The sequence below is a fragment of the Leptonychotes weddellii genome, chromosome 2 (genome assembly GCF_054177405.1).
Source record: "Leptonychotes weddellii isolate Sample4059 chromosome 2, ASM5417740v2, whole genome shotgun sequence".
Lineage (NCBI taxonomy): Eukaryota > Metazoa > Chordata > Mammalia > Carnivora > Phocidae > Leptonychotes > Leptonychotes weddellii.
In genome coordinates, this window is record NC_138370.1 from 22510576 (window position 1) to 22537829 (window position 27254).

Sequence of the window (27254 nt, forward strand, 5' to 3'; positions counted from 1 at the left end):
ATTTAGGAAACCAGAGTTCTCAACCAAATATTTTCTCCCTAGCCCTACCAGCTCAGCTCCTTGCTTTCACCACTACAGGAATTCTCTCTAGAAGTTTCCCCAAGAGTTAGTTTTATTCCAGGCTTCAGAGCGCCCATGCCACTAAGATGACAGCCATACAAATATCAGAACACTCTCCTTCAAAATTGGATTCTAATCATCTGAGGAACCAATGTTTACTTTTAGACTTTAGGTTGGGCCACATATCCCCTCTTCTCAAAAAATCAACACAGCAATAGTGGTCAGAAATCTTTTCTGTCATCATAGGAAATATTTTTAGCTCTTTTAAATCCACAGAAGGGATTTTTTTTTTTTTGCAAATTTAAAGTTAGCATAATTTTATAATAAGTAACATAGTCACATAGTCACAGTCAAAATTTAAAAGTTTCAAAGGGAATTTGACTAAGAAATCTCTTCTCCCTTCCACAGCCCTATCCTTCAGATTCATAGTTTCCCTTTTCTCTCTGTTTTTTTCCCCAAAGATAGTCTATGTTTCCTCTCTCAGAGACATTATGTGCACATACAAGCAAATATTCACTCATATTCTTCTTCCAGGGTTTACACAAATGGAGTGACACTCTACATACTACTCTGCATCTTGCTTTTCTTAATAAATAATCTTAAACATTTGTTTATATCAATACATAATTTCCTTATTCTTTCTTTTTTGCTAGCTGCATGAACATTCCATGGTGTACATGTACTATAATGTTTTTAAATATTTCCCCCTTGATGGGCACTTAAGTTCTTTCCAATACTTTGCTATTAACAAGGTACAATACATAAAATTGTATATGCACCATTTCATATATATGTGGATTTATCTGTGGGATAAAGTACTAGAGTTGGTATTGCTGGGTCAAAATGAGGTCATTTGTAATTTGATGGATAGTGCCAGGTTGCCACCCAAAGATGTATTAATGTACATTCTCACCAATAATGCATTTGTCTATTTATTCCACCCTTCCTAACACTTTCTCTTATTTCTCTTATCTCAGTGTGATTTTATTTTTAATGTCTCTTATTATGAATGTAATTGATTATCCATTTTTATGTTCAGGTGCCATCCGTATTTCCCTTTTTGTGTCTGTGTATTTAAATCCTTTTGTTCATTTTCCTTTTGTTATCTTAGTCTTCTTTTTATTTGTAAGAGGTTTTTTTACATACGCAGGAAGTTAGCCCTTTGACTCTGACACAAAGCACAATTTTTTTCCCCACATAATCATTTGTCTTTTTACTTTACTTAAAATAGTTTTGCCAGGCAAAAAATTTTATCTTTATTTTTATGTAGTCAAATTCATCAGTGTCTGACTTTCATATCATTTTTTAAATGATTTCCCACTTCAAGGGGAAAAAAATCAATTTTGTAGTAATTTTATAATTTTATAATATCATTTGTTACATTTGAGCCTTTGATTTATGCTGAATTTGTTTTGGTGCAAAGTGTGAGGCATAGAATCAACTTAATTTTTTTTTCCAAATGCCTACCCAGTTGTCTTAATACCATTTAATAAATCACTGATCTTTTCCTCACTGAATTTTGATGCCATCTTTATGACACTACATCTTACTACTCGGCATAGATCACGGTTTTTTGTTGTTGTTTAATTCTTTTACATTTTCTCAAAAGTGTTTTAATATTTTCTTCCTATAGAGCCTGTGTGGATCTGATCAAGTTTACTTCTCAATATTTTTCTTTTTCTTGGTCATTACTATTGTAAATGGTTAACTTTTCTCCTATTAGAATCTACTGGCCCTATATTCTGATGACCCTATCTTTCATTGATTTCTGCACATACATTTTATACATATTGTTTCTGGAGGAATGTACTTCCATCTTAACCTTCAGAGAATTCTTACAATTTTACAAGGAAAATAAGCATTTCAAAGAAAAAAAAAATTACTATGTGCACACCATGAAGCAAGGCACCAGGAGCAAAAACTAGCAGACATAACGGATTACAGGAAAAGATTATCAAACTCCTCAGATATTGAAATTATTAGATACTAGATAGAATAATTATGCTTAGTATATTTAGAAAAATAAAAGACACACTTGTGTACCTGCAGGGGACAGAAGCTACAAAAACTAATCAAGCAGTTTGGAAAATGAACCAAATAGAACTCTTAGAAATGAAAACATAATAATTACAATGCAAAATTTAACAGATAGATTTAAGAACAAATTAGATTCAGCCAAAGAGAAAACTAACAAACTGGAAAAGAGGCCAGTGGAAATTATCCAGAATGCAGGCCAGAAAGACAAAGGGATTAAAAAAATTAATATATGAGTGGTTTTGAGGTATGAAGGATGGAAAGAAAAAAGCTAATTTCTATATAATCAGACTTCCAGGAAGAGAGAAGGAGACTGGGCATGAGGATTGAGGTCATATTTAAAGAAGGGACTGAAAATTTCCCAGAACCAATGAGAAAGTAAACTATAGAGTGAAGAATTCCAAAAATCCAAAGCAGGTTAGATATGATTTTTTAAAAACGAACAAATAAGTTAAATACCTCTTAGTAAAAATGCACAAGAGCAAAAGAAAGAAGAAATATTAAAGGCATTCAGAGGAAAAAATGATTGGTCTTGAAGGAGCAATGATTAAACTGACAGCTAGCTTCTCAACAGCAACAACAGAAGCCTGTAAACAATGCACTAAGATCTTCAGTGTGGTGAAAGACAATCACTGCCAATCTAGAATTCTATACCAGATGAAACTATCTTTCACAGATGAAGGCAAAAATAAAGAAATTTCCAGAAAAAAGTGGAAAGAGTTTGCCACCTGTAGTACCTCTCTAAAGGAAATACTAAAGGAGGACCTTCAGGCTGAAAGAAAGTGATCATAATTGGAAGGTCTAAGATGCAAGAAGGAATTAAGTGGAGACAAGACACATAAACAGACATCTTCCGAAGAAATGCAGCCAACAAAGGTATGAGAAGATATTCAGCATCATTAAATATCAGAGAAATGAAAATCAAGACCACAATGAGATAAGATTTTCCACTCATTCTATTGTCAACCTTTAGAAAGTGTCAGACAATACCAAGTGTGGGAGGAAATGTAAATCCACAGGCTTTATTGTACAACGCTGAGGGGAGTGTCAATGAGAAAACTGTTTAGTTTTATCTCCTAAGCTGAATATTAACCAATTTGTGATCCAATAATTTATCCTAGGTTTAAATTGAAGAGAGGGGCGCCTGGGTGGCTCAGTCAGTTAAACCTCCGATTCTTGATTTCATCTCAAGTCATGGTCCTGGGATTGAGCCCTGTATTGGGCTCCACGCTCAGTGGCGAGTCTGCTTCTCTGTCTCTCCCTGTCCCTCTGCCCCTCTCCCCGCTTGCACACACACACACTCTCTCTCTCTCTCTCAAGTAAATAATCTTAAAAAAAAATTGAAGAGAAATTCTTGCACATCACAGTAGACATGTATAGACAATGCTTATAGCAGCATTATTTAGCAAAAACGTAAGAACAATCCCAAAGTCCATCAATAGGAGAACAGGTGAATAACTTGTTAGTCACATAAGCAGATATTATGTAGCAGACAAAACAAAAGAACAAAATAATATGTAGTTAAGTGGGAAGTCTTAAAAGACTATATGCTGGTTGGGGCACCTGGGTGGCTCAGTCGGTTAAGTGTCTGCCTTCGGCTCAGGTAATGATCTCGGGGTCCTAGGATCGAGCCCTGCATCAGGCTCCCTGCTCAGCAGGGAGTCTGCCTCTCCCTCTCCCTCTGCCCCTCCCCTTGTTTGTGTTCTCTCTCTCTCTTTCTCACTCTCAAATAAATAAAATCTTTTTAAAAAGACTATATGCAAAAGTTATAAAAGTTTTTATAAAAGTTAAAAGGAACTCATATATGTATATATAAATACATATACATCTATATATATATATATGCAGTGCACATAAATGCAGTAAAACTGTCTAAAAAGGAAAGTTTGGGAATGGTAAACCTGGGATTCAAGGTGATGGCTACCTTGGGTGAGGGGAGGCCGGAGGAGGGGATGAGGAAACTAATGTGGTTAAAGGAGACTATAATCAAGATGCTGGTGTTTGTGTTAGGGAGTAGGTTTACAGGTGCTAATTACCTTATTAAAAAATAACCAATGAATTAAGTTAAAGAGCATCACCAAAGGACAAATATTGAGAGTATGCCATGAACCAAAGATTAGGTTTAACCTAATTCTGTATACCTAAGTTCCACAAAAAGAAAAATTAAATTAAAATACGAGCTAATGGTCAGAGAGGGGAAAGCAAAGTTAGGAATTTGTAAAAACAGCAACAGAGTGAAGATCTCCCCAACTACTAGAAAAAAGAAGTATGGTGAAAAGAGAATTGAATAAGAAAGGACGGAAGAGAAAACATAACAAGAATGAAGGCTATTATAGCAAACAGATAGAAATCCAGACACATCAATAGTTACCTTAAGTGTGAAAGAATAAATGCATTTGTTAAAAAATGAGGATTGTCAGAGTAAATAAAATAAAATGAAATTACTACTCAGAATTTAAACACTGTGGAAAATAAACAAGATTGCAACAGAAAGGAATGATCCATGTATAAAATAATGAAGAAGGAAACTGTGAAATCGGCAACGCATTTTACCTCCAGACTTCACTTTGAAAAGCCCCACCTTATATAAAGTCTCTGCACACCCACCTGCTGCTGCACCCAACCCCTAACCCCATTCAGCATTCTTTGATAAGGAGAGCAAGGGAAGGTGCTGGCTTATTTCAGACTATGGGGGGAAATTATATGTGTGTAGATGCTTAATAATCCAAGAATGAATACTCAGTACGTGGAAGTTGTATATGACTGAGCACTTATTTCCCCCAGATTCCATGAATGTGAGATGCTGATGGCTTCCAGCTGAGCCCCTTCCCAAGATTGGTCCTCTGCCAAAGGTTATGTCCTTCTTCCTGGGGATCAAAGTGTAGGCATCAAAGGGCCAGCCTTCTTGCCTCAATCCAGGATCCCTCTGAAGGGCCATTCAAGTTTCAGTGCTCCTTGGGGACATCAGCTCTTGCAAAGTATCGCAGATCAACTTCCCCCTCTGCCCAACCCTGCTCCCTCGCTCTCTTACAGATGTTGCTGAGAGCACTCCTACTCTCTTAAGACCCCAACTGGTCTAACACCAACTGGGTGTTCCACAGTTTAATTCTAATGCCAGCCACCTGGAGTTAGCGCAGACCCCCAAACAGGTTGAGACCAAAATCCTCCACACGACTCCCTCACTGCACATCTCCCAGGCTACGGGTCTCAGGAGTCTCTCGGCCACCCACACTTCTGACCAGCTGGCCACAAACTCAGGGTGCCTATGACCTCCTCAGTTTTGAGCATTCACTAGAATGACTCCCAGAACTCAGGAAGTCACTCTTTTTCTTAGTACATTTTCATTATAAAGGATACACACGAGGAGGACCCAGCCAAATGAAGAGATGCGTGTGGTGAGGTCTGGGAGGGAACACAGAATTTCTATGCCCTCTCCTCATGAAATCAGGGTGCGTCACCCTCCTGGCACATCGATATGTGATTTATGATGGATGATTACCAATCAGGAAGCTCCACTGAGCTTTGGGCCCAGAGTGTTTTAGGGAGTTTCATCACATTGACATGGTTGGTGAAATCATTGGGTAATAAATCATTTTCCAGCTCCCCTCTCTTCCCTGGAGGTCCGGCGAGCTCAAAATCCCAGCCTCCTAATTGCGTGATTGGGTGACCCACCTTTCTGGTGATCAGCCCCCATCCTGAAGCTAAGTAGGGACCCCTCCAGAGTCACCTCTTTAGCATAACAAAGACACTTCGAACACTCCGGAAATTCCAAGAGTTTCTGAAGCCTTGTGCCAGGAATCTGGGGCAAAGACCAGACAAATTTCAATAACAACTCCCTAAAAACACTCCCACACATAAATCTCTTGTCTTAGAGCCTGTTCCCAGAAAACCTGACCTAAGATTTTCTGCCGGCAGTGGTTCTAGGAAATGCAAGTGCTCTTTCAGTCTCTGATGTGTTCTGTGGAGAGCTGGGATCAGCCTTCACTGGTTTAGGCTCTGCCCACACAACCAAGACTAGTGTCTGGGTTACCTGATGGTAGTACCCACAGCTGGTAGCCTGGTGGCAGTGTTCTAGCAAGGGGCAACTTACACACAAAACAGCTCTTGGACCTGGGATGGTCCTGACTGATTCAGTTTCAGCTACTAACTATAATGACTAAAAGGAAGGAGTACTGGGCTTTTGTCCCTGTCTGCTTATATATGAAGAAAAAAAAGAGAAGAAAGTAAAGTAGCTTCTGATTTCCCTCTTCCCAGCAGCCACTTGTCTGAGTGTTTCTGGGAGTCCTGGACATTCAGGTTTGGTACATAAGCATGTTCTGAATTCCAGGTCCCACTACATGTATACTATTCTTCACCCCAGCTCTCCAAGCCAGACTTCTCCCCCATATTGTCATCTGGGGCACCCAACTCACACTGTACCCAGATGTTCCAGACATCCCAGCCTCAACATGTCCAAAAAAGTTAAATCTGCTCCACAAAAATGGCCGTCCCTTTTCTCTACCGTCATCTATATGATTATCTCAGCCAGGACCTTGGTCTGTCTTTGGTGTCACCCTTGGCTTCTATGACTCTCTCATCTCCAGCATACATCCATCACCCTGACCTGTCAGTTTTACCTCCTGAGGGCTTCACAGAATTCCGCCTTCTCTGTCTTCACTGCTGTGCCTTCCTCAACTCTCTCTCTCAGGCTGGACGAAAACACCCCACCTGTGTGCCTTCCACCACTTTTGTCTGCTTAAATTCCATCTCTATACAAAATTGAGAACGATGCACTGAAATTACAGGTCCAACAATCTTCCTTTCTTTTTTTAAAAAAAAGATTTATTTATTTATGTGACACAGAGAGAGAGAGAGAGCACGAGCAGGGGGAGAGGGAGAGGGAGAAGCAGGCTCCCCACTGAGCAGGGAGCCCAACACGGGGCTCAATCCCAGGACCCTGGGATCATGACCTGAGCCAAAGGCAGATGCTTAACCAACTGAGCCACCCAGGTGCCCCAACAATCTTCCTTTCACCTTTATTTTTTTCATTAAAAATTTAAGGAGCACCTGGGTGGCTCAGTCAGTTGAGCATCCAAGTCTTGATCTCAGGGTTGTGAATTCGAGCCCCATGTTGGGCTCCACATTGGGCATGAAGCCTACTTAAAAAATATATTATATATATATAAATAATAATAAATATATATAAATAATATATATTTATATATAAATAATAAATATATAACTCATAAAATAAATAATAAAATCATATATATATATGAAAAGTCTCTGTAGTATTTTTCCCCTTTTCTACGCAGTACCCATCTCCTCCCCTTTCTTCTAAGAATTGCCCTGCCTCCAACTCCCTAAAGTCTGGCCCCCATCCCAGGAGCTGCCATTTTCTCAGGCCAGTTAATTTGTTCCCATTCAGAGTTTTTTCCTAGAGTTTTGGACTCAGGCTCCAAGTATCTTATTGACCTCTCTCTGTGGCTGGAGATATAAGATGTAATCTTGTTAAATTTGGTGGCCACACATCTTGCTTTGATGAGTAGAGAAGCGAATGCAGCCAGTAAGAAGAGAAAGAAGTAAAAGTGGAGTGACACACACAAAGGTAAGCAGAATGGAGAGCAAGCATTCTGCATTGTTGTTTCCTTACACAAATGAATCATACCATACACGTTTTTCTTCCTTTTTTTTTTTTTTCATTTAACAATATATCTTGGAGATCTTTCCATTTTATTTCTTATGAAGGTACTGTGTTCTTTCAATGGCTGCCTGATATGTAATAGTCTGAATGTTCCACGAGTCACGTACCTATTTCTAGTCAATAAGTAGGCTGTTCTCAATCTCTTGCTGTTACATAGAATGCTGTAACAAATGTCCTTGTACACATATGTATTTTTTGTAGAAGAGAGTCCTAAAAAGGGACTAATCACTCTCATTTGCTCAAGCTCTCTAGTATTTCCAAGATAAAATTCATGCTTCTTAAAAGGGCAGACACCACTACCTCCATTTCTCACCCCTGCCCTATTCTCAAGCAATACAAATTGCTTGAAGCTTCTAGCTCGTATACCATGCTTTTTGTTCCTTTGCCTTTCTTTGCTCTTTTTTTTTTAAAGGATTTTATTTATTTACTTGTGAGACGGAAAGAGAGCACAAGAAGGGGGGCAGAGGAGCAGAGGGAGAGGGAGAAGCAGGCTCCCTGCTGAGCAAGGAGCCCGATGAGGGACTCGATCCCAGGACTCTGGGATCATGACCTGGGCCGAAGGCACACGCTTAACCAACTGACTGAGCCACCCAGGCATCCCGTCTTTCTTTGCTCTTGATACACCTGGAATGCGTGCTCCACCTCTCTCTGCTTAGTTCATTCCTATTCATTCTCTATCGCTCAGTTCAGGTGTCCATCCCTCCAAGGAAGTGCTCCACTCCACCTTTATCATTGCATGTGCCACTTTGCATCTGATTTATTTATGAATAAGCCTGTGTTGGCTGCTGGATTATGAATTCCTCCAGCTCAGGAATTTACGACAGTCCTTGTGCCTTATTGTTTTTAGATCCAAGGTGCTGAGCCCAGTGTCTGGAACACAGTGTGTGCTCCATTACAATGGAACAAATGAAGGTCTACACTCATAAATTTATCAAGCTCCTACACACTCAGCCACATGTATGTCCGCTCCTCTTGAACGGTAATGGATCCGGTAGGTTTCTTTTTCTCTAATCAATAATAACAATACCACAAACACACACTTATGCACACATGCATACACCACAGTGTACAGATTAATGCATTGCTTTAATTTTATATTTTCTTCTAGTTGTCTAGTTAATTGCTTTAGTTAAAGTTTTCATTCTTGAAGACAATAATAATGGCAATAATAGCTGTCATTCATGGTGTCCCTTAACTGTTCCAAGCCCTGGAATAAATGATTTATCAGATCATCTTCAGATCTCGTGGTTCTGAAGGGTAGGCACTATTATTTCCATTTCACAAATACTGAGCCCAAGAGGTTAATATCTCACCCAAGATCACAAGCTCAAAAAACAACAACAACAAAAAACAACCCAGTCCTGGAACCTGTATCTATGAGAACTGAAAGTCCATTCTCTTTTCCTAACTAGGCTCTCTCAGAGTGTTTTTAATCCATAAAAGGGGCTATTGACTCAGGCTCCCTGGTGTAAGATCCAGACTCACAAATTTAAACCTACTTGGGAATTGCAAATACACTTTCATTTATTGCTGCTATAATCAAAGAGGGAGATTTTACTTAAATATTAAGGTTTGGGGGAAGAAGCATATATAAAAACAGTTAATATTCTAACTGTTCTTCTGATCCCTCATACATTAACCTGCATTAAAATTTTAGCTGGATCATGTTCCCCAAGTGCTCTATTACACTTTACATGTTACTTCGAATTTCAATAATAAGCTAATTTCCAACAATAACTACCTATGGTTAGATGTTACCCCTAAGGAATGTCTAATAGTCAGTATCAGCAAAACACACAAAATCACCCCTGGGATTGCTTGGACTTTTCTTTTCACAATTGAGATCTACAAAGTTGCAGTGATACACTAAACTGCAACCATCTCAAAAGGCATTTTGAAAGTATATACATCCAAGAAGTGTACTTTGAGGTGGTATAGCATAATTTCAATGGTTAAGCACACTGGCTTTGGAGGCAAGCAAATATACCATCTGGTAAGTTCTGTGATCTTGAGCAAATTACCTAACTTCTTTGAGTTTTCGTTTTCTCTTCTGGGCCAATGTGAGGGGTTTTGTTTGTTAAGATAAGGGCAACTTCTCAGGCTCAGAAAAGGCTACTTTTTGCTATTTGAAATTTTAATTAATAATTAATTTATGATACATATTTGAAAACCTAGCTTTCCTTAGTCCTTGAATTTAACTTAAATTATCATAATTTTATATCTCAATACAGAAAATTTCAACAATCACTTTTAAGATGGCCTTTGATTAATGTTTAATCAACTAAAGTTGAACAGACAAAACTTCTTCAAACAATCAGCACCATTTACAACTTAAATACCTTAAACTCTATTTATAAATTTAATATATTTTGAGTCTTCTTTTTAAGCCCTTCAAATGTCTGCCTTTTTAGCCAAAATCTTTCTAAGAACTCAGTTCTTATAAATTTAATAAGTGAAATATAGTGAATCTCAAGTTATCATAAACACTGTAAACAATAAACACACAAAGATTTCAATTTTCTTAAACCTAACATGAAGGTAATAGTACTATGGATTTTATTTATTTCCTCCCCTTCAAACTCAATTCTCAATCTTCCTGGAGTTAAAAGATTCTTGGCTTCATGAGCAGGAGTCCCAGATAAATTGTGGTAACCATCCTAAGAGAATTGAGGTTACTATCTTGACCAAGTAAAAGACCAATGACTAGAGATCCAAGACCAGGAAAAGAAATCTGTTGGTTTTGTATATCCAGAAAGGCTCTCCCCAACAAATACATGAATTCATTTCTATGGTTGCAATAATAAAGGATTCAACTCTTGGTCTTCTGAGGGCAAGGAACACCATCATCTAATTATTTCATCTACACTCACCTATTTGGTTTGGGTCTAACTTCTTTCAATAATCTTTAACAATAATCTCTTTACTGTCTGCTCAATTTCTGCTTTCATTTTATTTATTTATTTTTTTATCTTAGCCATCCTGTTTGACAGGGCACAGTCCTTTGGTTGGATGCTACGTATCTCCTAACCTTTCATCTAGTTTTTTAGCCACAAAACCAAAGTCATGCTAATATCAATCTGATCATTCCAGCACCTCCTCCGTAAGGCTATTATGAAGACTAAATCAGCTCAATGAATGCTAAAAGACTTAGCACATTGCCCAGAACATAATGGGCACTTAACAAGCTATTATTATTTTGGCGTGTTTCACTACAAAGACATTTATCCAGTTGTTGAATTTTAGTTAAAACAACATATAATGATTATAATGCTAAGTGAAATAAGTTAGAGAAAGACAAATACCATATGATTTCACTCATATGTGGAATTTAAGAAACAAAACTCACAAGCAAAGGGAAAAAAGTAAGAGACAGAGAGACAAATCAAGAAATGGACTCTTAACTATAGAGAACAAACTGATGGTTACCAGAGCGGAGGGGGAGAGGGATGGGTGAAATAGGTAATGGGGATTAAGGAATGCACTTGTCATGATGAGCACTGGGTATTGTATGGAAGTGTTGAATCACTATATTGTACACCTGAAACTAATATAACATACCACTGTATGTTAACTAACTGGAATTAAAATAAAAAACTTAATAAAGAAACATAATAAAATGACATATAATGTAATTGAAAAAATCATATATGATATCATATCATCCATTTCCTGCCGAAGTCTCACTAAAGCAGTAGTAAAAAGATGTTTAAAACAGCATAAGCCTATGAGCACAGAATTTTTTTTTCTTTTTTAAGATTTTATTTATTTATTTGCCAGAGAGAGAGAGCAAGCAGGGGAAGGGACAGGCAGAGGGAGAAGCAGGCTCCCCACCAAACAAGGAGCTCGATGCGGGACTCAATCCCAGGACCCTGGGATCATGACCTGAGCTGAAGGCAGACACTTAACTGACTGAGCCACCCAGTGTCCCAAGCACAAAATTTTTTAAAGGTAGAAGAGATAATAGGTCATGAATCAAGAAAATCAACTGATTATTCTATCAAGAGGTAAGACACAGGCTGTTGACTGGGAGTATCAGCTACAGTTGAAGGAATGGGTACCTTCTTGAAATAGAGAGATTAATAAAACTTTAGACACAAATATTGAGAGCCTTCTTTAAATGCCTTACCCTCCTACCTTCTCTGGGGAAAGCGACCAACTCAAAAATAGGCCCAAAGATTCTGACATCTGAGCTTGATAACACCCACTCACAAGCACGGAGCTTCCAATCAGCTTTTAGTGCTGGGTGGGCAGCCAAGGAGTCCCACACATTTAAAGAAAACCTCTAATATGAAATTCAAAGACCAACATAGCAGAAAAAAATTATGCAGGCAGAAGAAAATATCAGAAAACTATCAATATCTTCACAGGAAAAGCATCTTTTAAACAATCAGAATGAAATTGTCTTTCTCAAGAAAAGGAATATCAAAAAGAACTTGTAAAGGTTAAAAATAAGAAAACATACAACCTAATAGAAAGTTCAGAACATAAAAGTGAAAAAAAAAAATCAGTACTCCGTCAGAATAAAGGAATAAATCAATGACATGGAAGCAATGGAATCCGGGTAAAGGAGAAGCAAACAGAAAACACATGAAGGAAATCCCTGAGATGATGGCAAAAGTATCCCAACACAACAGTTATGCAGCATGCTTGGAGGGCAGCCAGTTGAGATCCAAGCAGATCAAATTGCTCCAGAGAGGTTTTTTTCCAAAAACAAAACAAACAAACAAACAAAAATGAAAATTGATGAAACATCAAATGTTCTGAAACATATGGTGAGGAGATTTACATAACCAGGATATAGAGTTGGGGCAAGTATTTAGAAAATAAAACACTTGTCACTTCAGGGAAGGTGGGAGGCTCTACAGAAAAGACAAAGTTCTGATATATATACCATAAAACACAGCTATGAAAAACAAGGTAATATTCTCAGTAGCACCCAAAAGCGCTTAAGAACTAGAGGCACGGGTGGGTTCTGAAGGCACTTAAGAACTAGAGACATAGATAGATATGAAAATGACTGGCTTAAGGTTAGACCTCCTGGTCCACTCACTTACCCTGTGTATTTAGGTAGCATCCCTTTCCCCAACACAGCAGGTGATGGAGGTGCAACTTTCCGAGGAACTGCTCCAGAGAGACTCTGAACTTGGAGTCAAGATTGCTTAGAGGAAGAATAAGGAAAGGGGTAAGAAAAATGGTCAGCCAAAAGTCCCTATACTGAATGATGAGACACTCAACCCCAAGCACCTCCATCACCCACCTCTTTTGATCAGTTCCCAGATGCTGGCAGCCAGGCCTATATCCACACCAGGTAGGAGATTAGATATTTCTTCTCTGGACCAACACATCTGAGAGGAAATACGCAGAGATACTGACAAGTCTACAATCCCTTAAGAAATGGGCAGGGATGCCTGAGAGTAAAGCCGCTAGTCAGCAAACCACACCCATACAGTGTTTTTATGCCTTATTCTAATTATGAATCAACAGCTAAGAACAACCAGACATTGGACGAAATCTCTTACCTGAAAGAGACCAAAATATTTAAACCAGAAAAATAGAACTTGGAATAAAAGAGGCAATTTTAAAAGACCAAAAAAAAGGCAGAATGAAACTTCAAAGGCATTAAAAAAAGATCTTAAGATATCCTTAAAGAAATAAGATATTTCATCCATTAAAAAGGAAAAAATAGAGGTGCCTGGGTGGCCTAGATGTTTAAACATCTGACTTCAGTCAGTTTAAGCAGCTGACTTCAGGTCATGATCTCAGGGTCCTGGGATCGAGCCCCATGTTGGGCACCCTGCTCAGTGAGGAGTCTACTTCTCCCTCTGGCCCTCCCCCTCCCGCTCATGCTCTCCCTCTCAAATAAATAAAATCTTTTTTAAAAAAAGGAAAAGATACTATAAAATTATTTTTTAATATTAAAAATAACATAGCAAAATTTAAAAAGAGAAGGTTTAGAAGATAGTTGATAAAAACTCCCAGCAAGTAGATCCAAAAGAACAAGAGATATAAAAGAAGGGAAATGAAAAGAGAAAAGCTAGTCCAACAACCAAATACAGAAAATGCTACAGAAAGAACAGAAAAAAATTAATGGAGAAAATTATGAAGAAAATAATAAGAGAATAAATCCAGAACTGAAAGATACGGGTTTCCAGATTAAAACTGCCCAGGGAAACAGTTCACCAGGGCATTTCAAGATGAAACTTCAGAAATTTGCAGATAAAGAGGATCCTAAAAGCTTCAAAACAGGAAAAAGGAAAAATAGGTCTTGGCATAGAATGGGGCTTTTCCATAGTAATATTTCTAGCAATGCTAGGGAGCAAAGAAGACATTTCTTCAAAATTCAGATACTGATTTCTAAATTAGAATTCTGTAGTCAGCCAAGCTATCAGCCAACATTTTCAAATATGCAAGGACTTAAAAAATTTACTTCCCACCCTCTGTTTCTCAGGCAGCTACTGAGGCTGTGCCACACCAAAACAAGAGAATGAACCAAAAGAAAGGAAGACCAAAAAACAGGCAAAAGATTCAGTGTGGGAAGAGATGAAGTGAAGTCCTTGGCTGTCAGCTGTGCACTGGACAAGGTGCAACCATTCTAGAGCAGAGCAGTAGAGAGGGCTCCAGAAGGAAAGGAACCAATAGGATTCTTGATGCGTTTCACTTGTAGAAAATACTGAGATTGAGTAGGTTTTTGCAATTCTGATAATGAGTTCATAAGATCCTATGAAAATCTGGGCTCTTGCTTTTCAGTTACTGAACTTTCTATATTACTATCACTAACCATTAGGTCCAGGAGAAACAAAAAGGTGTCAAATGAAGTAATTAGGGTTCAGTAATGAACAAAGGTTATGTAGTTAAAATGATGTGAGTGAGCATACATATCGGTTCAGTCAACAAAAATTGATGTCCTAAAGACAGAAGGAGGGATGAATGTAGAGCAGGGAGAACTGCCAGGACAGTGGGAAATAAGAGAACTTGGTTTCCTCCTTCCATAAAAACAATTCAGGATTTGACTTCCGGTTAGGATGTAGAAAGCTGTAAGACATCTAACAATGAAATAAGTTGGATAAGCTCCAAAGCCACAGTTTTACTGAACACATTTGAAGGCTGAGAATATAAAGAAACCCTTCCAAATGAACTAAAAAATCCAGAAAGTAATGAGACCTTTACAGGACTGAAGAGACTTATGCTCCCTTTCGTTCCTGGTAGAGCATCAGGAGACATAACACACCATAAACAAAAGGAGGAAAAGGCCAGCTGAACTGTTAACAATGAGTGGTCATGAGTGGACTGTCATAATAGATTAGAAACCTGAGGATCCCCAGGAGAAGGTCAGGTGGGAGCTCTGAGAGAAACTGCCCCCGAGGGTTGTAAGTCTTCCCTAAGGGTAAGGCAGCAGCTGCTGAAGGCTGGGGATGGGGGGAATGAGAAATCCACTTTAAATAAAAAGACTCACATAGGCTAATAGTAAAAGGCTGAAAAGAGATACAATACTTACCCCAATCGAAAGAAAGCTGGAGTGGATATATTAATATCAGATGCAATAGATTTCAAAGCAAAGAATTATTACCCAGGGATTTTAAAAAATCATATTATAATGAGTCAGGAGTGAATCTATCAAGGTAATATACCACTCCTAAATGTTTATATGCCTCATAACAGAGGTTCAGTGCACATGAAGCAAAAACTAACACAACTTTGACTTAAAGGGGGAGCGGACCAACCCATAACTACAGAGATTTAACACCTATCTCTCAAAAAGTGATAGAATAAGTAGACAGAAAATCAGTAAGGATAGAGAAAAGCTGAACAGCAACATCAACCAACTTGACCTAATTGACATTTACAAAACACTCTACTCAATAGTAGAATATGCATTATGTTCAAATGCACCTGAAACCTTGCCCAACATAGACCTTATTTAGGGCCATTAAACATATCTCAGTAAATGTAAGAGATTCAAGCCATCCAAATCTGTTCTCTAACCACAAAATAATTAAATTAGAAATCAATAATGAAAAATGCCTGGAAAAATCCCCAATTGTTTGGAAACAAAATAACACATTTCAAAATAACCTGTGTGCCAAAAATAAATAAAAAAGGAAATTAGGAAGTATTTTGTAATATGATGGAAACCCAATACAATGAAATTTGTGGGGTGCGCCTAAAGCTGTGTTTTAAAAAATGTATAGCTTTAGATGCTTATGTTAGAGAAATGTAAACTCAGTGTCCTGAGCTCCCACCATAAAAAAATAGAAGAAAAAGAACAAATTAAGCCCAAAGAAAGGAGAAGAGGGGAAATAATATGCAGAAATCAACGAGATGGAAAATAGACAATAGAGAAAAATCAACAAAGTAAATAGTTTTGTTTTAAGTTAATACAGTTGATAAACTCATAGCTAGACTAATCAAGAAAAAAAGTGAAAAATTAGCAATATCAGGAATGAAAAACAGGATATTTAAAGGCTTGTAAGTAGATATTAGGAATAATTTTATATCAATAATTTCAGTAATTAGATGAAAACAACAAATTTCTTGAAAACCACAGCCTCTCAAAAGAATGCTAGAAGAAATAAAAACTATGAAGAATTCTATGCCTATTAAAGAAATTGGATTTTATAATAAAACACCTCTTCACAGACAACCTCTGGACTCAAATGACTTCACTGGTAAATTCTATCAAACATTTACAGAAGAAATAGTACCAATGTGATACAAATTATTTCAGAAATTAGAGGAGACAGGAGAATATTCCCCAACAGTTTATGAGGCCAGTATAATCCTAACACCAGAACCTGGCAAAGCTATTATGTGGAAAGAAACCAAAGACCAACACTGTATGAATATAGACATAGATAATTCTTTCAGAATATTAATAGCTCAAATCCAGAATATTTTATTTTTTAAAGATTTTTATTTATTTGACAGAGAGAGACACAGTGAGAGAGGGAACACAAGCAGGGGGAGTGGGAGAGGGAGAAGCAGGCTTCCCGCCGAGCAGGGAGCCTGACGCGGGGCTCGATCCCAGGACCCTGGGATCATGACCTGAGCCGAAGGCAGACACTTAAAGACTGAGCCACCCAGGCGCCCCTTGAATCCAGAATATTTTAAAAGAACCATACATCGTGGCCCAATGGTTAGTTTAACATTCTAACATTAATCAGCGTAATTCACCATATCAACAGACTAAAATTGAAAAACCATATGATCATCTCAATAAATACAGGGGAAAAATTGACAAAATTCGATACCCACTCATGATTAAAACAAACAAACAAACAGACACAGTTCAGCAAACTAGGAACAGAGGGGAACTTCCTCAGCTTGATGAAGGGAATCTACAAAGCCCTACAATTAACATTACATTTCATGATGAAGGAATGAATACAATTTTACCCCTAAGAGCAAGAACAAGGCAGGGGCACCTGGGTGGCTCAGTTGGTTAAGCGACTGCCTTCGGCTCAGGTCATGATCCTGGAGTCCCGGGATCGAGTCCCGCATCAGGCTCCCTGCTCTGCGGGGAGCCTGCTTCTCCCTCTGCCTCTGTCTCTCTCTCTCTCTCTGTCTCTCATGAATAAATAAATAAAATCTTTAAAAAAAAAAAAAAAAAAAGAATAGGAAGTCTTCATTTAAAAAAAAAAAAAAAAAAAGAGCAAGAACAAGGCAAAGTCCTTTCAACATCATAGAGGGAGTCCTAACCAGTGGAACAAGCCAGGAATAAGTGGAGAAAACTATAAACACTGGAAAGGAAGAAGTAAATCTGTCTGTATTGTGAATTCAATAGATAATTCCTAGAATTTAAAGAAATTGAAAATACTCTATTAGTGAAAAATACGAATAGAAATTCAGGAAAAAATTAAGACAGTAAATGATTCAGGAGTGGGAAGTGTTGGGAGTAATGCACTGCTTTTTTGCTTTATAAGCTTTGTAATGTTTTTTGATTTTTTTTAAAAAACTATTTTGCTTTTATAAAAACGTAAATTAAATTAAAAAGAAAAAGAAAAAAGCCTCGGTAAGCATTAAGTACATTTATTCAACTCCAACTATTTCTTCAAAGATAATTTCTTTATTTAATAAAGACTTTTCCCCCGACTATTCCCTTAGTAAATTAAAGTGTTGGCTGAGCTTCGCCCTCTTTGAAAACAAAGCTTGTGAAATCCAGAAGTACTTAAAAATGCAAGCACATTTTCATTTATTAATAGACTGCAATCAAGGCTTGAAATAAAAATAAAAATGTAAATTTTAGGCATAATTAATGAGCTTTAAAATTGTTTTTCCCATGACAAGAATTATTTTTGGCTCTTAGCCCAAGGGCAAGCCTTTACACTGATACAAACAGTTTGTCAATAGTACCTGTGTAGACACATGATCATATATTTTCCTGATTATTTAGCCCATCAGCTTAACATTTAGCAAAAAGACAATTTGCAGATATTTATAGTTTTGCGATCTCAACTTTGAGGATCCATTCTCTCTTTTCTTTCACACACATTAAATGGACAGAGACAGTTCAAGCATCTTTCTGAGCATAGACATTAAGTTCATTCAATCCCAGGCCAGAGGCAGAATCGAGGAAAAAAAAATATATGCATTTGAAGTGAGAGACCCATATCCTTGGGTCCACTTGCTCAGTTCCTTTGACTTGTCCGACTGCTTACATTATGAACCAATCTATTGCTGCACTCAGTGTACAAAACCCATGGTCTGTGTATTTTTCTTTGTATCTATGTAGATTGAAAAATCGTTCCCAAATTAATTCATAATTAACATTTTATACAAGAAGTCAATAGGTGGCAGTTACTCAATATCTACCCATATTTCAAGGGAAGCGTCCCATTAACGAGGAGCAGAATTATCCCCCCAGGGAAGTGTATGTAAAACTCACGGGCTGTTTCTCAAGAGAAAAGGGCAGAAATGCAATAAAGCAAGGTGGACGCATTTCGGAAGCCCAGCACCCTCTGCAGAGTGTTGACTGGTGTCCAGTGGGACCACTGTGAGTGGAAGATGTGTAATGTTAAGGCTAACAAGTGCCACTGAAATGGAACTTTTAAAGGTTAAATATGATACCCCTGGGACCCATTTGAACATGGAGCTTTTCAGCTTAAAGTTCTCCTTCTCAGAGACCACGCGATCTAAAGAAGGTGCCCTATTATTCTGGATCCTGGCACCCTTTTCGGCTCTTTCGTGGCACTCATCACAAACTACGACTATTTATTCTTTTTGGTTTGTCTCCTTCCCTAGAATGTAAGTTCCACGAGGTCAGCGGCATTGTTTCTCTTGTTCATCACTCCACGTCCAGAGCCTGGTAAAAGGCCTGGCATGTACCAGGCTCTGCCTCATTCAGAGTATGTGATTTATAAAGTCTGGCCAGGAAATTGATTATTCAGAATGTGTTGCTGTTGTTTGCTGTTGCATTTTATTCAGGGTATAGACCTATTCTTCCAAGGACACTTTCAGTGAGAGTTCATAAAGAAGGCAATTGTCATAAAAATGTCGTGCCCAGTGCCTGGCAGGGAATAGATGCCCAAGTTCTCAGTTGCTTGTTTGGGATCTTGTCTGGTATAATCCAGAAAGCACCCTCTGGACCTGAAATGATTTGTCTTTCAACACGGAAATTGGAAGCTACAATAGGCAGGTGCATATAGTGTGTGATTCATTCACTTGGGCTATCACTTCACTTAGGCATTCATTCATTCAGTCCCAGTCATTTACTCATTCATATATTCACGCCATTTACTTGTTCGCTATATATTAACCAAGTATTCATAAATGCCTGGTGCTGAGCTACAATTAAGACATAAATTGTGCAAGAAGAGGAATATCTGATGGAAACCAGTGTGGTGGATTAGAATAGTTCATTAGTCCCCCCAAAAAAGGCTTAATGGTCACTCCATTTCTGTTCCATGAGTTAAGGTTTCAGTGTGTTAAGTTTTCCTAAACTGAAACCAGCTCTTAAAGAACTACTTCATTATCTATCAGGAATTTTTAGGCTTAACACATATTATTGATGCTACCTGGGCTGCCCTTTTCCTCAGCCAGTGAAAACCGAGGAGGGTCCTGGTTTGAGGTAGCCCTGCCCGAATGGGGCTTTGGGTGCTTTACGTGCACACTAACAAGCTAAGACTCAACGTAAGTAGTACACACTGTTTAAATATGATTTTGAAAGCTATGCTCATCTATAAGATAGGGATCTAACTGGAAGAATACTACTAGTAAACCATTATGAAATTTACTGAAGCTGGGGACAACCTCAAATGATAGAATATTATCACAGTGAGGTTTCCAGGGGCAGATAGTAACGGAACTGCCTAATCCGAAGGAAAAATGTATTATCTTTCCAAATGGGAAAACCCAAAGAAATAAATAGTAGCACGAAGCCTCAAAGCCACTGCCATATGCTACCTCCTTTGGCCACATAGTTAGAAGATCCACAAAAACAAGAAGAGAAAGAAGATGGGCAGTGAGGGCTAAGGCTCTCCCTCTGGAGTCCAGTTCTTACTTGGGCTGTTGAAGTTAAAAGAACTCGAGTTTGTGGTGGTAGTTCGCAGCCATGAAGGAAGTTAGGGGATTTAAGTTCTGAGCAAAGCCAAAGACAGTTGGGTACAAGCCTAAAGTAAGTGAAAAAAGAGTTGAAGATTTTATCTCTGAGACTAAAGAGAAAATGTAGAAAAGATTAAGAATCTTTATATGAATGATAACTATTCAAGACTAGCACCTTCAAATACTTAATGTAAACGCATGCACTACAAGATCACAAACTCTTCTGTTCAATTTCATTTCAACGGAGGGAGATAGAAGGACACAGGGAGAACCTAGAATAGGTCAGCTATGGGTTAACCTCGTAGGCATTGTTCCTGTCCTCCTGGTGCTTACCGTCCTATCAGAATGGCTAAAACAATAAGCACAAAACCGAACCGTATCAAGGATCACTCGTACAATGCTGGTGGGAATGTAAAATGGGGCAGCCACTCTTGAAAATTGGTTAGCTGCTTGTCTAAAAACTAAGCATGCAATTGTCACATATCCCCAAAATTCCCCTCCTGGACATTTATCCTAGAGAAGTGAAGACTTATGTTCACATGAAAAACTATACACTAATGTTTATAGCATCACTGCACAAGTCCAAAACTGGAAACAACCTGGGTGTCCTTCCACAGGTGAAGAGTTAAACTGTGGTGGGCCCATACCATGGAATACTACTCAACAATGAAAATGAACCAACTATTGATACACACAACAACCTGGATGAATCTTGAGAGAGTGATGCTGTTAGTAAAAAGGCGATCCTGAAAGGTTATATACTGTATAATTCCATTTATGTAACCTTCTCTTTTTTTACATTTTTATTTCTTTTTTTTAAAGATTTTATTTACTTATTTGACAGAGAGAGACACAGCGAGAGAGGGAACACAAGCAGGGGGAGTGGGAGAGGGAGAAGCAGGCTTCCCGCCGAGCAGGGAACCCGATGCGGGGCTCGATCCCAGGACCCCGGGATCATGACCTGAGCCGAAGGCAGACGCTTAACGACTGAGCCACCCAGGCGCCCCTCTTTTTTTACATTTTTAACTGAACTATATTTGATTTATAACACTGTGTAAATTTAAGTTGTACAGTATGTTGCTATGACACATTTATATATTGTAGTATGATCGCCATTGAAGTAATAGTACCTCTATCACGTCACATAATTATCATTTCTTTTTGGTAGTGGGAATAATTCAGGTCTAGTCTCTTAGTACGTTTGACAATTAAAATTCAATATTGTTGTCTATATTCACATTACTGTGCATTAGCTCTCTAGGACTTATTTATCTACTAGCCGCAAGTTAGATAACATTTTTGAAATGAAAAATTATAGAGGTTGAGACAGTGGTTGCAGGGATTAAGGAAGGGGTGGGGGCAGGAAGGAAGAGGATGTGCCTATAAAGGGAACCATGAGGGACCCTCACAGTGGTAGAAATATCCTGTATCTTGATGGTATCATCGTCAATGCTCTGGAATGAAATACTGTGATTGTTCGGCAAGGCGTTACCATTGGGGGAACTGGGGAGAAGTACAAAGATCCTCTCTGTATTTCTTACAATCGCATTACAATTACAATGATCTCAAATTAGAATTTAACGAAAGCAAAACTGAACAAAATGAACATTTCCAGACAATTAGGAAATTTTACATGGGCATACCTCAGAGATATTGTGGGTTTGGCCCCAGACCACTGCAATAAAGCAAGCCCAATGAAGCTTTTTGGTTTCCCAGTGCATATAAAAGTTATGCTTACACCATACCATAGTCTATTAGGTGTGCAATAGCATTATATCTAAAATGATAATGTACTTATCTTTATTTAAAAACACTCGATGGCTAAAAAATGCCAACCATCATCTGAGCTTTCAGCGCTTCATTATCTTTTTGCTGATGGAAGGTCCTGCTTTGAGGTTGATGGCTGTTGACCCAACAGGGTGGTGCTGAAGGTGGGGTGGCCGTGGTAATTTCCTAAAATAAGACAATGATGAAGTCTGCCTCATTGATTAACTCTCCCTTTCATAAATGATTTCTCTGTAGCATGTGATGCTATTTAATAGTGTTTTACCCACAGTAGAGCTTCTTCCAAAATTGGAGTCAATCCTCTCAAACGCTGCTGCTGCTTTATCAACTGAGTTTATGTCATATTCTAAATCCTTTGTTGTCATTTTAACAATCTTCACAACCTCTTCACCAGGAGTAGATTTTGTCTCAACAAAACACTTTCTTAATTCGTGGCAGCGGCGGGCGCGGAGTGAGGAGGAGCGCGGGGTCTCTCTACCAGTGTGGTAAAGCCCCAACGCCCTCACCATGGACTTCCAGCATCCCCCCGGGGCTAAGACCGGGAGTGGAGGCGTGGCCTCCTCCTCCTCCGAGAGCTACCGAGACCGCAGGGAGCGCCTCCGGCACCTGGCCCTGGAGACCATCGACATCAACAAGGACCCATATTTCATGAAGAACCATCTGGGCTCGTACGAGTGCAAGCTGTGTCTGACCCTGCACAACAATGAGGGGAGCTACCTGGCACATACCCAAGGGAAGAAGCATCAGACCAACTTGGCCAGGCGAGCCGCCAAGGAGGCCAAGGAGGCCCCCGCCCAGCCAGGGCCAGAAAAGGTCAAGGTGGAGGTGAAGAAGTTTGTGAAGATTGGCCACCCAGACTACAAAGTGACCAAGCAGAGGGACACGGAGATGGGCCAGCAGAGCCTCCTCTTCCAGATTGACTACCCTGAGATAGCCGAGGGCATCATGCCCCGCCACCACTTCATGTCCGCCTATGAGCAGAGGATCGAGCCTCCTGACCATCCCTGGCAGTACCTGCTCACGGCCGCCGAGCCCTATGAGACCATCGCCTTCAAGATGCCAAGCAGGGAGATCGATGAGGCCAAAGGCAAGTTCTGGACTCACTGGAATCGGGAAACCAAGCAGTTTTTCCTGCAGTTTCACTTCAAGATGGAGAAGCCACCAGCCCCGCCGAGCCTCCCTGCTGGGCCTCCTGGGGTTAAGGGACCCCCACCCCCCCATGAATGGTCTGCCCCCGCCCCGGCCGCCTCTGCCAGAGTCTTTGCCCCCACCACCACTGGGAGGCCTGCCTCTGCCACCCATGCTGCCCAGTGGGCCTGCACCCTCAGGGCCTCCGGGCCCTCCCCAGCTGCCCCCCCTCCCCGCCAGCTCCCGGTGTCCACCCCCCGGCACCAGGGGTCCACCCACCAACATCTGGGGTCCACCCACCTGCTCTGGGTGTCCATCCTCCCACATGTGCTGGGGTTCACCCCCAGGCCCCAGGGGTACACCCACCAGCCCCAGGGATCCACCCCCAGCCTCCTGGGGTCCACCCACAGGCTCCTGGGGTCCATCCTCCAGCTCCTGGGGTCCACCCCCAGCCTCCTAGGGTTCACCCCTCAAATCCTGGGGTACATCCCCCAACTCCTATGCCCCCCCGATGCTGAGGCCCCCACTGCCCTCCAAAGGCCCTGGGAACATTCCTCCCCCTCCCCCAGCCAACTGAAAGGCAGCTCCTTCTCCAGGCAAGTCTGGTGTGTTTTCTTGTGTTCTCCTTCAGAGCTGAGTTTGGTGCTTTTGTACCGGGCTGTGTAGTGTCCGCACTGCTCATTAAACACCTCCCCTGAGGCCCAGCTTGCAAAAAAAAAAAAAATCTTTCTTGGCTCATGCATAAGAGGCAACCCTCATCCGTTCAAGTTTGATCATGAGCTTGCAGCAATTCAGTCCCGTCTTCAGGCTCCACTTCTAATTCTTGTTCTCTTGCTATTTCTACCACATCTGTAGTTGCTTCCTCCCCTGAAGTCATGAACCCCCCAAAGTCATCCAGAAGGATTAGAATCAATTTCTTCCAAACTCCTGTTCATGTTGATATTTTGACCTCTTCCCATGCATCACAAATGTTCTCAATAGCATGTACAATGATGAATCCTTCCCAGAAGGTTTTCAATCTACTCTGTCCAGATCCATCAGAGGAATCACGACGGCAGCGCTAGCCTTACAAAGTGTATTTCTTTCTTTTTCTGATACCCAAAATAGTTTTATTTTAAATATTTACTAAGTTTAAGTTGTGCTAACTTCTGATACATAGAAATGTGTATCCAGGGCGCCTGGGTGGCTCAGTTGGTTAAGCGACTGCCTTCGGCTCAGGTCGTGATCTTGGAGTCCCGGGATCGAGTCCCGCATCGGGCTCCCTGCTCAGCAGGGAGTCTGCTTCTCCTTCTGACCCTCACCCCTCTCATGTGCTCTCTCTCTCTCATTCTCTCTCTCAAATAAATAAATAAAATCTTTAAAAAAAAAAAGAAATGTGTATCCACATAACTATACTATATGTACATACATGTATAAATACATACAAACATAATTCATATCCATAGTAACATTTTGAGCTTTACCTATGAAATTAATTTCAATTTGGGTCAAATATTTCATCTTTTACAGTAAATCTAATCTGTTCATGAGACTCTTCAATCCCTCTGAGGGAGGACTGGGATATGGTAGTGGGGCAGTCAGAATTGCCCCCAGCCCATACGAGGTGCCTTGTTACAACATAGAAAAAAGGAGCCACATCTTCGGAGTCAGAGACACAGCCAAACACCAATAAACTCGGCTTGAGGAGTGAAGCCTGGCAGGATTTCAGCTCTCACTCACTGTCTCATGCCCTTGTACAGGCACGAGTGGGCAGCCGTCCTGGAGGTGGCTACTCAGTGGTGGTGCGAGCAGAAAGGGGTGATCAGGCCCCCCTTGCACAGCTCTACTCCTTGCTCAAAAAGACTGACTGAATTTGCCTGGCTGAGTTTGGTCAGACAGGGAGTCCCTACTTCTCCCAACCACTTCTGTTGATTTAGCTGAAGAGGGAGATCTCCTTGATGGGAGAAGACCATTTCCATGTTCAAGTGCGCACATGGCTATGTCACATCCAAGTGGACTTTCAAGGCTAAATCTTAAGAAATAACCCAATGTTGATTCTTGATTCCTAAAAATTATGCTGTCAAGCTGGCTTTAGGGGAACTATGCAACTTCTCTCTCTGAAGTGTCCTTAATCTCCAAGTGTAAATCTCCAAGGCCTGTTCCAAAACTACTAAGATGAATTCACCACTTGGAGTGGGAGCTGAAACTATTGTTCTCTGAGCCTTGGCTCAGCCACCTTCAGGCTGGGGTGGTGCGGGGGGTGGGGGAGTCTGAAGGGAGGAGAGAGGAACCAGTGGGCAATCTCTGGGCTGCACCCTCACTCCAGGCCCACAGGGCAAAGGACCACAGCAGTGGGGGGGGCGCCCCAGCTGGATGTGTCTGCAAGACAGGTACACTCAGTCCTGTACTCTTCAGACTGGCTATGAGGGCTCCCCAATGTATTTCTTAAATAGTAAGACCTGACAGTCGAAATGATTGATCCACAGGCTATAAAGGGGATGCTGTGTTAGGAGGTATGAAAACAACATTACAATAATAACCTCAAAGATCAGTGATCAGAGGTCACCATGACAAATACAACCATTATGAAAAAATTTAATAGATTGCAAGAATTCCCAAAATGTGACACAGAGACACAAAATGAGCCAATGCTGGTGGAAAAATAATGCCGATAGACTTGCTTGATGCAGCTTTGCCACAAACCTTTGATTTGGAAAAAATGCAGTATCTGCAAAGTGCAATGAAACAAGGTATGCCTGTGGTTCCTATAAATATTTTTAAAGGAAATCAGCTCTAAATTCAATTTATCTCTTCCTTCAAATTCTAGTGTGCTCGAGCAGATGTGAGAGCTTCAGCTCTACCCTGAAATGGGCTATGACTTAGCATCTAGCAGGTTTCTACATCCATAGCAGAGTGCTGGGCTCTGTACCTGCCCCGGGCATTGCCCCTGTGCTCAGGTAGGCTACCGACCAGATGGACAGGCAGGCTCAACGTCTGCAATTAGAGAAGCTGAAGGAGTCCCCTTTGTCCTTAGGTCCAAGCCACCTTCTCCGCCCAAGCTTCCCCAGACAGCCCTCCCTAGACATCAGAGGTTCGTTGACTGCCCCCCCCCACTCATTAATAATGCTGACAGTTTGATTTCCATTTGGCTGTCAACTTTTTGTGTGTGTGCACTATCCTTAAGGGTGAAGTTCAGCCCTTCCCACTGCACACTTCATCTCCATTAAGAGATACTGAAATTGGAATGGTGGTCTCTCCCAAGATGGGTTTTGGGGTGCTGAATTGCCACCAGGAGGCCAGAGCAGTAGCACGTGAGAGTACTTATACTGGCCCCAGGAGGGGAGCTGGGGGGGACCCTCAGAAATAATTGGAAAGTGATCTGGGGTTGCTTAGCCAGCAGAAATTATACATTTGAGCTGTAGTGTCTGTACTTGTGTCCCCATAGTTCTCCTAGGAATAAAGGCTTGAACTTGTTATCAGATTGCTCAGTCTGTGGTCCTTAAGGGAAACAAACATAAAAGAGGCTCAGAATCATGCCATGGGATCTTCCCTAATACCTAGCTTAGCGGGGCCAAGACTCCTTAAGAGCATTCCAAGTATCGGCTTCTGACTCTCGCTTCTCCACCATATGCATCTCGATCTGACATAGGGATTTGCCTCCAGGCCCCTGGTGACACCCGCTTTTACTCCGACGAGCCTGCTAACGACTCTAGGTCACTTGCCCGTGCTTGGATCTCAGCTAGGTTGCTTGGATATTTTCATTTCCACACCCCTTAGCTGGTTTTGGCTTCCCTACCATTGACTCCCAACTGGCCCCATCTCAATGAAACCCTCGGCTTGGCAATGCCACAGTGAGGTGATTCCTGGAATCTTGGGCCTGTGGTGTTTACACACGACCTGAGAAACCACAAATGGGCTTCTCTGGCAAGACGGCCTTTCAAATTATTGGAGCCTCTCCCAGCCAACATGTCCTCGTGATCCAGTTGAACATTCTAGTTACTTCAGTAGCAGTGCATGCTCTGTCCTCTACCAGGAGCTCTGCTGGTCA

The 27254-nt window shown here is 40.5% G+C and overlaps 1 pseudogene; it reads left to right on the forward strand.

The window, feature by feature from the left end:
• Positions 1–22530: 22530 nt before the first annotated feature.
• On the forward strand, positions 22531–23838 carry LOC102726980 (splicing factor 3A subunit 2 pseudogene; annotated as a pseudogene).
• Positions 23839–27254: the final 3416 nt, after the last annotated feature.